Source organism: Corvus moneduloides, chromosome 5 (genome assembly GCF_009650955.1).
Source record: "Corvus moneduloides isolate bCorMon1 chromosome 5, bCorMon1.pri, whole genome shotgun sequence".
Taxonomy (NCBI): Eukaryota; Metazoa; Chordata; class Aves; order Passeriformes; family Corvidae; genus Corvus; species Corvus moneduloides.
Genome location: NC_045480.1, coordinates 31,727,385 through 31,743,117, shown reverse-complemented (window position 1 = coordinate 31,743,117; position 15,733 = coordinate 31,727,385). Strand labels below are relative to the sequence as shown.

Sequence of the window (15,733 nt, the reverse complement as noted above, 5' to 3'; positions counted from 1 at the left end):
CAGCAGTAACCCGTAAGACTTGCTGAGTCACAATCAAGAACGTAAAAGCACCTCTCAGCTGAACAGTTAACCCCGCCAGATAAAAACAAGTTAGCAATTTATTTTACACAACACTATTTCCATCTTGTCATAATTTACATATAGCTACTAGAAACTAAAAAATGTTGACTAGGATTATCCGAAAATCAACATAGTGTAATCTTGGAAAATATCTAAAATATTAAGCAATTCCAGTTACAAAGACAGTTAGCTACTTAAGAGAAAGTATGGAAGTATTAAGATAAACTGATAATGTGTTACATGTAAACTCAGATGGCTCATTAAAGTGTGCCAGAATGACCGAATTTCAGAAGCATTTTAGCCAAAGGCTACACTTGGTACTCCTAAATTTGTATTAGCTTTGGAATATGACCAGTTTAGAATTTTCTGTATTTATGCTCAATGCATAAGGCAACCATTTGCTTAACAAAACATCATAGCCCTAAATTTATAAGAAGTGCACACCATATTATGCTGAAAAGCTACTTTCAAACAAACTTTGATTTCCTATCTGGAAATTATTATTCAGATAATTTTTATTTATATGCAAATTCAGCACTGGGATATGTTAGACAGTTTTACTACTTAGTTATATTGTTATCAAAACTACTAACACATCAAAACATTAGCAGAATTCGTACATGGGAAAAAATACTAACACAACTCAGAAATATGAACTGTCTTCACATTAAAGGTCTAATTCTGGAGATAGCAGAGCTCAAATTGATAACTTACAAATTAAGATGGATAAGATAGCAATCATACAAAAGACTGTTTCTCCTAGCAGGAAGTTTACAGTATTTGGATTTCAAAGTTTATAGTTTGAGATTTGGAAGTTTTAAGCATAAAATACAGAACTTAGTAAACAGCAATTTCAATGCCAAGCAAGCAAAGAAAGACCGAAGGAAGCTTATCTTGCTTAACATAGATACATTGAACCAAGCTTATCATAGATACATAATGTATCTATATGGGCAGCATACCCTGACATGTTTACTCCCCCACCAACAGAAGTCACTGGTAGAAAAAGGTCCTAAATCAGGCCATATACCCAAGTGAGTCTTGGTCTCATTGCTATTCTTTTTCTATGTGCAAGCTCTACCAATTAAGTCCAGAAGAACCTACCCACCACACAAAACATTAACTATTTACCTTAAAGGTCAGTTTTGATCAGCACACTCAACTTATGTCTGACAGAAACACACTGTGAAACTAAGCAGTCATGTCAGGATTTCCAGTGTAGCAGTCTATGAGAGATCGTGTGACTTTGCAAGCTGCACTAACTGTGGTTACACCTACCTCTTCAATTGTTTAAAAGCAATTATTTATGTAGTCTGATGGGAAAAAAGAAATACCAGGTTTAGCTGTTTCAACACACTTTCCAATCAAACAAGTTAACAGTGTCTTTTGCTTTTCAGAGAGGGGGTGTCTATTTTGATATTCAGAAAATTAACACATGATGAGAGTGTATGGTAGTGTTACTTTAGTAAAGCTGGTAAGTTATTCAAAAAACGAACATTGTCGCAGAGATTAACACAACAGTTTCAACTTGTGACTAAAGCCCAGTAAGTTTTATGTTTGTATTCCCCACATCATGAGTTAATCTCATGACATACTTTGATTTATATTTTTGAGATGTTAGCTGTTAAAAGGAAAATGCAGCAGCTATATTCAAATAGCAGGCAAAGATTCTGAAATCAGAATGAAACAAAGATTCACATGGAGAATTTCCACTGTTTATCTGTAGGCAGTTACTTAGTAGTGTGCCTAATGCTGAACTCATCACCTGTGCAAGGAAAAGCAGACTTCCAATCTGTGTAAATGAGAGTTTAATCGAAATTTAGCATGGTACCTTAAAATTTCTGATAACAAAAATAGTTCTACTGATTTTGAACTCAGTTTTAAACTCAAAAAAAAAAAAAAGTAAATCTTCGAGAGTTTAAAGGCATTTTACTTCTTCTGGGATGACTACTAAAGCTCACCTTTCAGTTTCCTAAAAGAGATTTTAGGATTTCACAGCAAATAAATCAAAAACTTAAAAAATAAATAGTTTACAGCATAAAAGGAAGGTATCTACTCACCAAAAAGCTGTATTATTTCAACATGATTAGAAAAGCAAAAGGGAAATAGACGTCTAATATACAACGCTCTTTTCTTTTACAGAGAGACAGCAGAGGTGGTAAAAGAATACAGGTAGTATTTCCTATGCCACTCCCTAGGAACAACTTGTATGCAAGTATTCAAACCGCAGGAAAACCTGCTGCTAGAAGGCAGCACTTCTTTAACTTATATGCGTTTCCAAAAAAAAAAAAAAAAAAAAAAAAAACGTTTACAACAGGGGGATACTATCAGAGGTAAAACACGCTGTCACTTACTGACGAGCGAGACTAAAAAGTGCATCTTTCAAACATAACTTTGTTCTGCTTCAACTGCCTTAAAGAAGAGCAAAAGAAGCAGCAGAAGCCGACTGAGTCCAGCCGGGCTCTCCCGGGAAGCCGCTGCCAAACGTCGGATCCTGGCCAGCACGGCGCTTTACCTTTCGGTCAATCCGGCGCTGAACACGGTGTGGAAGTGCGAACAAAGGAAGAAACTCATCCTAAGGTACTTCTCACCCGCCGCGAACCGCCCCTGCCGGCTCACCCGGGAACGAAGTTTGCAATGGCCCATCAGACGCACTCACAAACACCTTGCCTCAGGGAACGGCAGCACCGCCAGCTCTTTTCCTCTGCTCAACTTAGGCGGAACCTGCCCGCTAAAGTCCTGCTGGCTCCCCGAGGAGCGTGGCCCCGGCTCCAGCCCGGCCGGCCGCCGCCAGCCGCGGGGGGAACGGGGCGCCAGGGCCCGCGACGCCCGGCGGCCACCCCGGCGCGGCGGGGAACAGGGGCAGGGGGCCGGCGCCGCTCACAGCCCGCCCCACCGGGCCCCGCAGCACGAGGCGGCCGCTCGCCCAGTGTCTCTGGGTGGCCTCGCCCCCGTCCCGGCCTCGCCTCAGAACCTCAACTTCCCGAGGGATCCACGCCGGCCGTCCCCCCCCCACCGCCAAAACTTCTCCCAACTTTCCGGCTGGCCCGGCGCTCACCTCTCTGCGGCTCGCTGCCTGCGGGGCGAGGGCGCGGGCCGGGGCCAGCCCCGCACGGTGCCTGCCGCGCCGCTCCCCCTTTCTTCCCCGGCCACCAGCGCGCCTCGCCGGTGCCTCTCCGCCCCCTGCGGGCCGCGGCGCCCCCGCCGCCGGATACCTCCGCGGCGCTGGACGGCCGCCCCTCCGGAACTCGTTTCTGCGGCGTTCAGCTGGAGCGGCGGCAGCCCCCGCACCTCTGCGCGACCCCACCGTGGAAGGACGAAACGCGGAAAAGAACAGCGGGGGAAGGGCGAACCCCAACCACAAGTTGCTCCTCCCAGTGGCCCGAGGTTGGGGGACCCGTCACCTCCGCCGCGCTCGCCCCGCTCCTGCACGACGGGAGCGGCTGGGAATCGGGTACCGGTCCAGGGACGCGGGCGACTTCGCATATGGCAAAGTCCTCCCCAAGAAAGGCTACTCAGAAACTTCGGAGAGCTGCTGCCGGGGATGGCAAGGGAGATCGTCAGAACTCGCGGGGATACGCGGTGCTCTGCCGTCCGAGGAACAGCGGGTGCCCGGGACAACTCCCAAGGAGCGCCCAGAGGCGACCGCAGCGCCTCGGCGGCCGCTCCCCTCCCACAGGCGGCCGGGCTGCCACCCCCGGACCGCGCCGGCGGGCTTGGGCTCACGCCTCCCCACCTCGGCTGCGCTGGGCGAGCCTCCGCTTAACGGCCGGGCGGAGGAGGGAGGGCTCAGCAGAAGCCAAAAGCAAGGCTTCCGCGGCTCCCCGGCACCGCTGTACGGAACGCGCCCTGCTCCGGCGTCGGGAAAAGCAGCGGCAGTGAGAGGGAGGTGCGGAGTCGGGTATACAGCTGGGGGAGCGCGGCGGCGACCACCCTCCGGCCTGCGGAGAGGGTAAACGCTACCTCTCCGTACCCTCAAGCGGAAAAGCGCCCTGCCGGATTCATGCTGAAGGGATGTCTGTCAGTGTGTCAGCCCTCCGTTAAAGATTAATATTCCGAAGCAGTCCTTGAAGGATTCCCCTCTCATTAATAAGTGATCACACTTAATAACGATCAAATGTTTGCCTGGGGAATCCCGTCCCAGCAGACTCACGACGAAGCCGGGTTGCAGGCAGGAGCCGCCGGCGGGGGCGCATTTACCACGCATTAGCCCCGCCACGTCTTTTATTAGCCACATAAATAAATATGCGCAGGGGGCCCCTCTGCAACCACAGCCTCACACGCCCAGGGCTACAGGTCAGAAGGAACCGACCCCGTCAGAAAGCGCTGGTTCTCGAGGTCACCAGCCCGCAGCAGGGCAGCTCCGCCCCGTAGCCCCCGCGCCCCCTCCCCGCGGCCGGCCCTGCAGCCCCCGGGCCGGGCACCGGCTGCCCCGCGGCGGCGCAGTTCGGCGGCGGCCGGGCAGGGGGCGCCGCGCCACAGCGCACGGGCGGCGGGCACGGCAGCCAGCCTCAGCTCTCAGCCCCGGCTCCCAGCCCCGGCTCCCAGCCCCGGCTCTTCCGAAGGGAACACAGCCGAGCCCGTAGCCCCGCGGTGGCGAGCCCGGCTCCAGCTGCAGGGTTTCGAGTCGGGAAACTTGAGCCTCGCTCTCCCAGTGAAGGTGGCGGTAAAGCTGGGGGTCCCTTCAGCTCCAGGTACGCGTAGCTTTGCATACAGTCGATGTGCGGGTATATATACACGTATTGATTTATACATAAACATACACACTACACACTTACGAACTACGGGTTGAATCGAAGACCCGGCTGTTTTCAGTAACGCAAGAAATTAGAGCGCTAGAACTCTCAAGGGAATCATCCCTCTCAGCACCCTGCTGATAATAAACTCATTAAACAAAGAACTCACCAGACCAGCTGGACTCGGCACTCTTCTCACAAAGTCCGCTCCAGCTCAGTTCATCTCCGCACGCTTCCTCCCCCCGCTTTCTTTTTTGTCCTTTGGAGAAGGCGCGAGCAATGCCCCGGTGGCCACACGCTTCTAGAGTGTGAACCCCGCGGCGGCCCTGGCGCTCAGCGCGGCCCCGGCGCGCAGCCAGCGCGGCGCCTGGCCGCACCGCCACAGCGCGGCATGTCGGCTCCGACCCATCCGCTGCTTGAAACTTGAACGAGGAGGAGAAGGAAAAATAGACGGGGAGTGGGAGAAGAATGAAGAAAAAAAAAAAAAAAAAAAAAGAAGACGAAAGGCGAGAGGGAGGGAGAGATCCAACTTTCTTAAGACATGTCCAGGCAAAGAACAGGCAGAGTTGAGGAGTTACAGCAGCGGAGAGAGTGAGACTGGGGACGCTGCGCCGATTCCTTCCCTCCCTCTCTCCTTCCCCCGCCTCCCTCTCCCCCTCCCTCTCCCTCCGTCCTCTTTCGCACTCTGTCCGTCCCCCTCGGACCCTGCTCACGGCAGCACCACCCCCTCCCTGCCCTCGCCGCTGCAGTCGAGCGCGGCGGCGGGAGCAGCGCGCAGCTGTGCGCTCCAACACGGCTCCGCGCGGGGTCTCCGGCGCGCACCGGGGCCGCAGCCGCCCTCCCTCCCGCAGGTGAGGCGCCGTGCCCGGCACGCCCCCGCCGCCCCGGCCTCCCGCCGCCGCAACTCTCCGTGGCCGCCGCCGCTTGGAGGCCCCGCTGGCTCCGCCGCCGCAACGCCGCTCGAGTCGGCGGGACGGCGCTGCCCCCGCCGCACGCTGCGGGCGCCCCGCAGCAGCGCCTGGCGGCTCCTTCTCGGCAGGGCACAGCCGTGAGCTTAACAGGGAGGCTCCAAGTGGGCCGAGCACGGGAATCTCTCATTCTCTCCCTCCCACGTTAAGTCAAGAGTCTCTCCTCTCCTCGTTTTCTTCTTTTTCCTTTTCCTCTTTTTCATTTTTCCCTTCTTTTTTTCTTTTCCCCCTCCTTTTTCTTCTTCTTTTTCCTTCCTTTATTTTTTCTTCAAGGGAGGTGTATTTCTCAAAGCACACCAAAAATGTGCAAAAGGGCAGCTCCTTCTACAAAATAATACATCACAAGCAAGCAAGATGTATTTATAATGTGGTTTTCCCTCATTCAAAGTCAGCACCAATTACTCTTCCTCGACAAAGTTCAGGGGATGTTGCACTGCATATTGGCAGGGATCGGCTGAAAGGAGGGGCCTTACTAGGTCCTGAATGGCGTGGTTTATAAAATTTTAGGAAAACTACACAAAATGCTTTAAAAGTTATTTGCCTGAGAGATACAGTGTAACAGTACATTATAGTGTAAAGCACTCTGAGGTTCTCAGAAGGTAAAATATTCTTTTACTAAACAATTTATCCCTAAGGACCTTAAAGTCATGGCCTTCTTCCAAAAGTCAAATTGACTTCTGAAGACATTGGATCATTATTTCCTATAAGATACACCACTAAAATCTATCAGCCAAATGAGCATGCAGGATTCTAGGTTAGGAAGAGCAGATGCAAACTGCAGTATATAAATACTAAGTACATTTCCAAGCAGTGCATACATGCCGTTTCAGTCTAGGAATGTTCACTTTGAGCAAACCTCTGGAAAGTTTAATGTCAAAATTCTCTGTCCTTATAGATTTCCACAGCAGACACAGCTGACTGATTTATTTAGCATCTCATCTTCTTTCTAAAGACCCTAAATGGAATTATACTGAGTCCTTATCCAAGTGCAACTGGGCCAAATGACCTTTTCTTCTGTGAAAACTGCTTCAAAGTGAGTTGCATAAAATAAACTGCATTGAAAATAGCATTCCAGAAAAGGGCTAAAAGGGAAATACTTTAGGCCATTATAGCTAAGGGCTAGAAACAAATGTAGACCACACTTCTACTCCATACAGTTGCAAATATTTCATAATTTTGGTGTATGAAATTTCCTACCTTTCAGATTCCTTACCATATTGTGGTTGATTGCTGAGTTAAGTAGTGAAAGGTCAGGGCCACAGATTGCTTAAACTTTGTCTAAACTTTAATTCTTAATGCCTGGAGAAGTGCAGTGGCAGAATTGCAATAATGTCCCATAAGTTGGACAGGAAGACCTCTAAATAGTGTCTGGTGAAGATAACAGAAAATTTAAGGCTTCTGATTTGGATTTCCTACTATACACATGCTATGCTGACAGTAAGAACTTTAGATGAAGAACAAAGGGGTTTGCCATCGTTCTCCAACAGTGGGTAATGGTGCTTAGCACTTCACATGAAGTGTTGGAGCCATGATGTCCAGGCAAGTTTATTCGTAAGTCTGCTTAATATAGATAGGTTTGCCTTCTAAAACAGGTTTCTAACATCTTGAATAATATTGACAAAGTCATTTTGATATTTACTGAATATTCCATTTTCTTTTTGTGTTTTCTCTGCCCTTTAATTTTTTTCTTGGAAATAGTGTCAATAAAGCTGTTACAATCATTGTTTGCTTTCACTATAATGTGAAAGGGTATCTTTGTGATATGTTTTTTGCTAACCTATAGGAAAGGTACAAAAGAGAATACTTGAAATCACACTTGGCTGTCTAGGGCACCATCCACGTCGCTGAAAATCTTCCAGTCTTATAACCATTGTTGCAGAATATGTTTGGTTGTCCCTGTCATCTATTAACATATGTCTGTCCTTATCAAATTGCCTAAGATGAAACAAGTTTCAGCTCAGCTATCAATAAAAAAAAAAAAACAAAAAGAGTTATCTGGACTAGACTGTTTTTTTTCAAGAGAAACATGGATCCTTCAACTTTGGAATTTCCCCAAAACTGAAATAGAAATTGTATTTCCACATAATCATAATCATAACCATTATCATCCTCTTCTAAGGCATTATGGCACTAACACTCTTCTCACTAATTTATCTCAAAACCTAGCCTCACAGATTTCATCTCTTGTTTGCTATGTATTTAACAAAGAGGAGCTGATAGTTAGCTGGGTAAGATCGGAAGTAAATACCGAACTCAAGAGTCCTCCAAAGAAATTTTCCTGCTCCCAGCTTGAGGTATGCACTTGGGGAATGATATCTGAAGTATTTTGGACTGATTTCTCAGTTCCCATTTTGTTAAAGAGAAGATAATTTCTAATAGTTGTGACTTCAGCTGCATAAAACTTTGAAGATCAAAACTGGCACTTTGAATTGCACTGGCTCAGAGATGGCAAAGGTGAGGATAACTCGTCTTGGTCTCTATGAGGGTAAACCCGTTGCAACTGCTAAACAAAGTGCAGCTTCAAAAAAAGCACTTTTGAGCACAATAGCAGCCTGTGCCTCAGGGGCAATAAAGGGGCCATAAACATCGAGGGTCTGTGACAGAGGGCAAATATATCTTTTCAGTAAAGGGGTCAGACACAGTTTCAAGTGAGTTCTCTGTCAATTAAATATGAACTGACCTGATTGGTTTTACAGTAAGAACTAAATTCTGTACAGTACAAAAGGCCAACACAAAACCTGTACTTTATCTGAACCGTATTTACACAGGGAGAAGGAGACTGTTTGGTAACAGCTCTGCTCTGATCGTTCTCCTTTTCCTCATCTGGTCTTAGGAAGAACTCTCCAGACCTCAATTAGTTGTAGCCTTTGGAAAGCAAAACAAAACAACTCCCCAAAACTTCATAATTATCCTTTCCCTGGCCTGCAGTCAAGGGTATATATTCCTTTACCACTCTAGTTTGTTTCCTGTCTAGTAAATGCAGACCCAGGCAATAAAAAATAATTCTGTCTTTCTGGCTGTTCTTGCCTACTCTTCGAAAACTTGGGCTGAACTACAAATGTCCACTTCCCTCCCCTTCCCCTCTTCTGCCATTTACAGGGGGGAAAGGGGGCAAGCTCTATGAAATATACATTTGAGAGAGTGCTGACATTTTCTTACCTAAGCCAAACTTTTTCAAAACCCCTGAAAATCGTTACCTTAGCATACATCTCTTTATCTGACAGAATTTGAGCAAGGATATTTAACTTTTCATATTTTAATTATTTTTATTGACTTTCTTTTGCCCTAGAAAGTTATTACTGCGTAAATATCACCGACTATTTGATTAGGTATTCTTTCATAGGGCTATTCAAGACATCCAAGGCAGCAATGTCAAAATAATAGTCATATATCAGCTTTGGTATAATGAAATGCTAAACAATCTCAGCTACTTGACAATTTATTGTGTGCCCTGTGAACCTAAAGAGGAGTTTACTGAGGCGACTCAATCATTAAACCTACAAGCTACAACTATTTGTGGATATGTATTAAATACACACATATGCAATAGTAAAGAAAACCTGGAGCAATGCTACAGGGGAAAAAATTAAAACATACTTAAAAGACCATTTTATGTTTCTAGGTTCTAGTTCTTCAGGTACTAGTAGGGTGAGGACATCCAAATATTCCAATAGTAATTTTCTAAGCCTTTAAATTGGCATAGACAGCTGATCTGTTATAGAGTGATTTTTCATTTTTGTTTTTTTAGCAGCAGGAAGGAGAAATATATTCTTTAAACAGGAGTGAGCTAGGCAGCCTCACATTTACAACATTTTGGTCTTACAGATTGCCTCTGTGTATGTCAACTTTTGAGAAATATTTTAACATCCCTTCAAAAACAGGTCACTTTTCCTCATCACACTTTTCTTCACCAATGTACCTTCATAAATAATTTTAAAAATCACATAATGTAAGTTTGTTTTTATGACATTTAGTCTACTCTATGCCATACTGGCAACTGGAACAGAACCAGCTGCACCGTTATGGACAGTACTGGTATTTTGGTTAAAGATCTAGATTGAAGATAGGGTAATGGTTTGTGCTAGTTCATCCCAAACAAAAGTGAACATCCCACTTATCTTCAATATTCCCTAGGGTGGAAAGATGATGGAGATCTGCAGGGGTTTTTGTGTTGTCTGGCTCAGCAAGGTAGACTAAGTCTGCTTCTCCATCAGATGTTATCTTCCTACTGAGTGGTGCTTGGACTGCTCTATAGAGTTCAGATCCACCTATCTCAAGGCAGAAATGCATTGGTTCACAGTCTCATGCCTACAACACAAGTAACTATTGAGTTTAGATTTAACTAATTAAAGGACAGTTTAATTGTTTGAAAAGATCAGAAAAGGGCTAGGCTATAATAGTTGTTAATTTTAAAATTATTTCATTAAGCTATGTAGGCTGGTATTTTTTATTTTATCAAACACAGGCTTATTTTATCACCAGCCCAGAGCCAACATGACTGGGACTTTCTGGGACAAAAGGAGATGAAAGAAATCTGTTCTCCACTGGATCATAAACATCCTGTTTTCTTGAGCTGGTCTTTTACCTCTTTTAGAGCTTTCAAATCTTTCAACACTAAAAAAAGTTGAAATCCAGATGGTGTTTATGTGACATAGTGCTAAAAAATAGTGATAGTTTGACTTCCTTGGTTTTGAGTAGTTGGAATTAATTGTTCAGGTTCCATTAAACCCAGAGCTGGTGTGAGATCACAACACTGAAGTTGTAAGAGCTTGGGTGACAGCAGTATTAAATAGGATTGAATGAAGTAAAAGAGTGATGTTGTGCAAGTGCCACTAAGGTATTGGTCCTTTTGATTCTAGAATTGGTCCCAAATCCAAAATTAGAGTTTGAAGAACTATAGAGGAAGTAGAGGGACCAAGTGACTCTGGTACTCATAAACATCTGAAATAAGTTTTGGACTCTGCATAAGCAGTGGATTTACCTAATGTTCCTGAGTTGGTAGGATGGTTTTAATTTAGTGTAGGATGATTAAGGGTGGAATGTAATACTCTGAATATCTTCAAAATTCTTCAGGTTATGAGAAAAAAGGAAAGGCATGGGTGTCTATTGAGACCAAGTCATCAAGTCTCTTATTTTGGTCATTGGTCCTTTTTAATAGACTAGGTCTAGACTTACAGCTTATAAATCTATAGTATTAAAATATATAGCATGTAAGTCTAGAACCCAATTAACTTCATTTACTGTATACTGCTGACATCTGCCATGTCATAAACTTCATGTTTATTTAAGACTAGATAGCTTATTCATCCAGATTTAATTATTCTTAGGTTATGGTTTGGTTTAGGATTTGCAAATCCAAGTAGTTAAAAACCTATATGAATTCAGAATTTTGAAAAGCTGATAGATAGAAAGGAAGACATTTTCTGTCATCACTAAGACTCAATGTTTTTTTCCACAGAATGGAATATTATACCTGGTTCTTCTGCTGCAATTAATCTGGATTTACAGCTAAGAGCCCTTAGATTTCACCAAGATGAAGATTCCTGGTCTTTACTGGTAGTTTTAATACCATTTTACTAATATTAGGATTCATTTTTGATTAAGCCTTGTGTACATGTATCCAGTTTCTAGAGTTCAATGTATTCGGGAATATTATTTCATCCTGTGTAAGAGGGGACTCTCCTGACTAGCATTTCCCATCCTACATGATATCTTATCTACTGTAAACTGAGTTGTCTGATCCAGAAGGAGTGTATGTATGGAAAAACCTTTTCTTCCTTTGCTTGCATGGTGTTCTTCTTTGTGTTATTGATTAAAATCCAACTTAAATCAATGAAAAGAATCTGAGTTCAATGAATGGCTGTTGGATCTTGAAAGTGCCTGAATATTTAAGGAACTAACAGAAGGTGCTCAGCATGACAAGTCCCCTTTCCTTGTCGATGTCTAGTTCAAGTACAGCGTCATAGCAAGGAGATGAGAGTCTCTGTTTTAAGGACAGTTTATGAAAAGGATGCACAGTTATCTGTAGGGAGTCATGGATAGAACAATGGCTTCATGAGTACTAGGGGGCAGTTCTTTACTTCTCAAAACATTGCTCATCCAGCTGAAATTAGTCCAGCATGTGAAAAAAGAACCTCTCCTGCAAGGGCACAGTGGGCAGAGAAAGAATCTTTTATGAACTCTTTTTATTTGTTTTCTGTCTTGCCTAGGCACTGTTAATTGAAATCCTCTACTTTAAAAGCTAATAAAATCTACTTTTCCTGTATTTGAAGGTAATTTACTATCCTTTTTTGGCAGCTCTGTGTAAGAAAAAGGTCTTGGTCTGTCCACTCTACATGATTTGGCTTTCCATCACAATTCTTGTCATAGAGCAGTGTCATTTCTTTTCTGGTATATGCAAAGGAATTGTGTTGCCAAAAGAAAATTTCCAAATAAAAGAATTAATATATATATTCTGTATAAAAATTATCTATTGTCTCATATGCTCTGTGCTACTGAATAGGACTTGACAACCTGTTTTTTTCTCCTATTTTTCAGCACACATTAACCTTCTGTCTCTCTTTCATTATAAACAAAGAGAATATAATTTTCTGCCTTCTTTACTCTTTCTCTTTTTTTACAAAGTTCTGTATTTTAAATAACTAAATCATTGAAAGCATCACAGAATGTCCAAGACCAATATAACACATCATCTTCCATAATACAGCTATGCCATGTTTAAATTCTAGTCTATACTATCTCTAGTACTCTATACAATCTTTAGTACTGTTATGGCACATCAGATAGGTTATTACTATTTAAATTAGCCAAATAATGAACACTGTAGAGGTGTTCATTCAGCCCAATATTGTATCACTCTGGCTGTATGGAAAAATTCCCTCATATAAATGGTATCACATAAAGGGCAATGTCTGTTAAATAAAAGCATATATCAAAATAGGGTCTAACTAAGAATCAATATCAATGCGTCCCATTTTCACATCATAAGCATATATAAGTGTGTCAGTCACAAGAAATATATTGTGTCCTTTTCTGTTTGTAATTGCAACATCATTGCTTACCTACAGCAAGTTATAGAGCATGCCTTCAGGCATGAATTGTCCTTAAAATAAAATTCTACTGTATTATTACTTTATATTGACAGTCTTTGTAAAGGTGGTATCTTGGAAGCTGAAGCTGTGTAATAAAATTTGCATGCCACCTAAACACAACTCCTAAGCAGTTTCTTTAAGTTCAGAAAAAATTACCCTTGTTTTAGTTCAAACTACAGAGAAAGATATATCTGCCAAGAGGGTCTACATAGGGAGCAGAAAGAAGAAAGTAGATTGGTGAGGTAGACAGGGTAGAGTTCTGCAGATGAGTTTCATGAGAAAGAAGGAAGTATTTTCACATTAAGAAAAGGTACTATGTGAGTTACAGAGCTGGCATTCAGTTAAGATGTTTGAACTTACCGTTGTACCCGGGAATTTTTGCAGGTTTCATGCAGATTTTTCAACTAGCCAGCATAGTTAGATCTATTTGTACCTTGAAAGCAGATGTAACCAGTAATAAATGCTTGTGGTGATTCATTCATCTACATACATCTTGCACAGATGGAATTTTTCAGACCTGTGGAAGCAACATCAGATATACTATTCAAGGCTGATGAGTCAAACACTCTACCAGACCTATTACGATATTCAAAATAAATCACAGTGCTGCAGTGCTGCCCAAAATCTGGAATAAAGAGTACTTCAACGTGTATTTTATCCAACAGAAACTGATTAAGTAATAATCATAAGAAAATGTATTTCAGTTAATCAAGAGCAGTCTAGTAAAGGAGGGTAATAAGGAAAAAGATGACTTGAAATTCGGCATTTGGCATTTTACAGGCATAGTATCGAATTAAATGATTTTGAAGAAAAATCATACCTAAACCTGTTTTTCATTGCTCATCATTGTATTTCTCTCTTCTGTTCCCCTCCCCTCTTTCATTTTTAGCAGGTTTTAAGGATATTTCTGCTAATGCTCTGTGTCTCAACTTTTCTGTGTACTTATAATCCTGTAACTGTAATAGGAATCTGAGTACACAACGGAAGGCTGGCTTTGATGATAACTCCTTCTCTGCTCTCAAGTTATTGACTTTTCTTCCTGCTTAGTTTTCTCTCCTATTACTGTTACCACCATAGGTGTTCAGGAATATGGCACTCCACTGCACTTTCGTTTGAACTTTTGCTGAAAATCTAACTGAGGTCAGCAAAATATCAAGTGTTTCCTCAATATAAATAAGAGGCCTTTCTGTTTCAGGTGTTGGTTTTGAAACTTCCTGCAAATGCACTGAATTCAGATTTTTTTTATCATTTTTGTGCTGTAAAGCCCATCACTTCCGTTTTTATATGTTATATTATCAAGACACTATTCAAATGAAACAATTCTAAGGATTGTGTGTGTTGAGCTAGAAACATTTGTACAGTAGCACTTTTAACTGGTGACCCAAAGAAAACCATATAAAATAAATGCAAGAATTTATCATCACCTGTACTTTCCTGTCAGGGTTGAAGTATGCCAGGGAATCAAAAGCAGCTGAGCGATTATTTGTCATGAAATCACTACCACAATGCTCTCATAGTCCTTTGCAAAATGGAAGTAAAATGCAGACTGGAAAAAGACTTGCTACTTTCTCGCAATAGAATAAGTTCGTTTATTCAGTAAGTAACTATGTTTGTGCTGGCAAGAGATAAATTTTTTACTGAACTACTTGAAATATTCTGGCTATCTTCTTATTTCATTACTGGAGGCAGCAGGCAGAAACTACATTATGTGAAATTGTATTGCTGCATACAAGTCTTCTCATCTTGCATGATTTAAACTGTAAAATACATTGTTAAACTGCTTAGTCTGTATGGTGACAAGGACCATACAACTATCTAACTGCATAAATAAAAGTATTATTAAAATTTTGTTTAGTTCTGTCCTTCTTTCTGATGAAAATGAGTGTTTTCAATCAGGCAGGCTCATTGAAAAAAGATTATACATAATTAAATTTCAGTGGCTATAACAGCACTACTTGATTGTATTATGTTAACTGTATTTGTAAAATGTGTTATGAAGATTTTGTGCTTTTTTAATATTTAGCAACACTGAATGTCTTCAGTTTTGATTAAAATATTTTTCTAGAGTATCTTCACATACAGTGGACTGTATTTCTTATTTTGTATTTATTCCAATTGTGTTCTAATTGCAAACATCACTGCACAGAAGACTAAAAGCTCTGATCATGAAAGAGTTTTCTGCATTTTGATGAAATATCAAATATGGAAGTTAAATTGTCTGTATTTTCCCAATCATCATACAGTACTTTAGAGTTTAGTGGAAATAAATAATTACATAGTAAAAAGGCTATCTGAGATGATGGATACTCCATGCAGAGAGAGTGGAGTTTTTACAGCCAGGTCACTGACTTGAATGTGGCCCATTTCAGTGGAGACTGAATATACTGGCCTTTTGATAGCTCATCTCTGGCTGTAAGAAATTTGTTTGTGAATTAATCTAGTTTTGTGTAGATATGTGTTTAGGATGCAAAAAAAAAAGATTTTATACATGCCTAAAATTTCAGAAGATGAAAAGGGATACTTCTAGGGACTTTATCATAAGACTAACATTTTTGCTGAAAATGCAAATAAGTGGGTAATAGCAATAGAGTGAAGCCTGTACTGCCATGCCTCTGTGTTGCTCTGGATATCGAGGACTTGAGTTTTCGAGACTATTCGCAGATTAATACAGACAATAATTTTTCCTTAAAGTTACCTGCTTAAATGTAAGGAGAAATTCTCTAACTATTACTGGACAATGCTCCTTCCATAAGCAAAAACCAGTTGCAGAATTGTACCCTAAAAAAAATTCAAGATCAAAAAATATTTAGCATAGTCTTAAACCATAGAAAAATCAATAGTGTTTTTTGATTAAGGTAAATTCAGGAAAAATGTCACA

At 42.2% G+C, this 15,733-nt stretch overlaps 1 protein-coding gene and 1 long non-coding RNA gene across 2 annotated transcripts in view; one reads left to right on the top strand and one right to left on the bottom strand.

Moving 5' to 3' along the window:
- Nucleotides 1-3,200, bottom strand: part of FAT1 (FAT atypical cadherin 1) — a 106,196-nt gene extending 102,996 nt beyond the window's left edge. The window contains 1 exon segment of the mRNA XM_032110457.1: nt 3,119-3,200. The gene's annotated coding sequence lies outside the window, so the exon portion shown is untranslated.
- Nucleotides 3,201-4,535: 1,335 nt separating this feature from the next.
- LOC116444765 lies at nt 4,536-14,674 on the top strand. Its single transcript, XR_004240475.1, has 3 exons — nt 4,536-4,754; nt 6,660-6,797; nt 11,223-14,674. It is a non-coding gene; the product is annotated as an uncharacterized LOC116444765 (long non-coding RNA).
- The last annotated feature ends 1,059 nt before the right edge of the window (nt 14,675-15,733 follow it).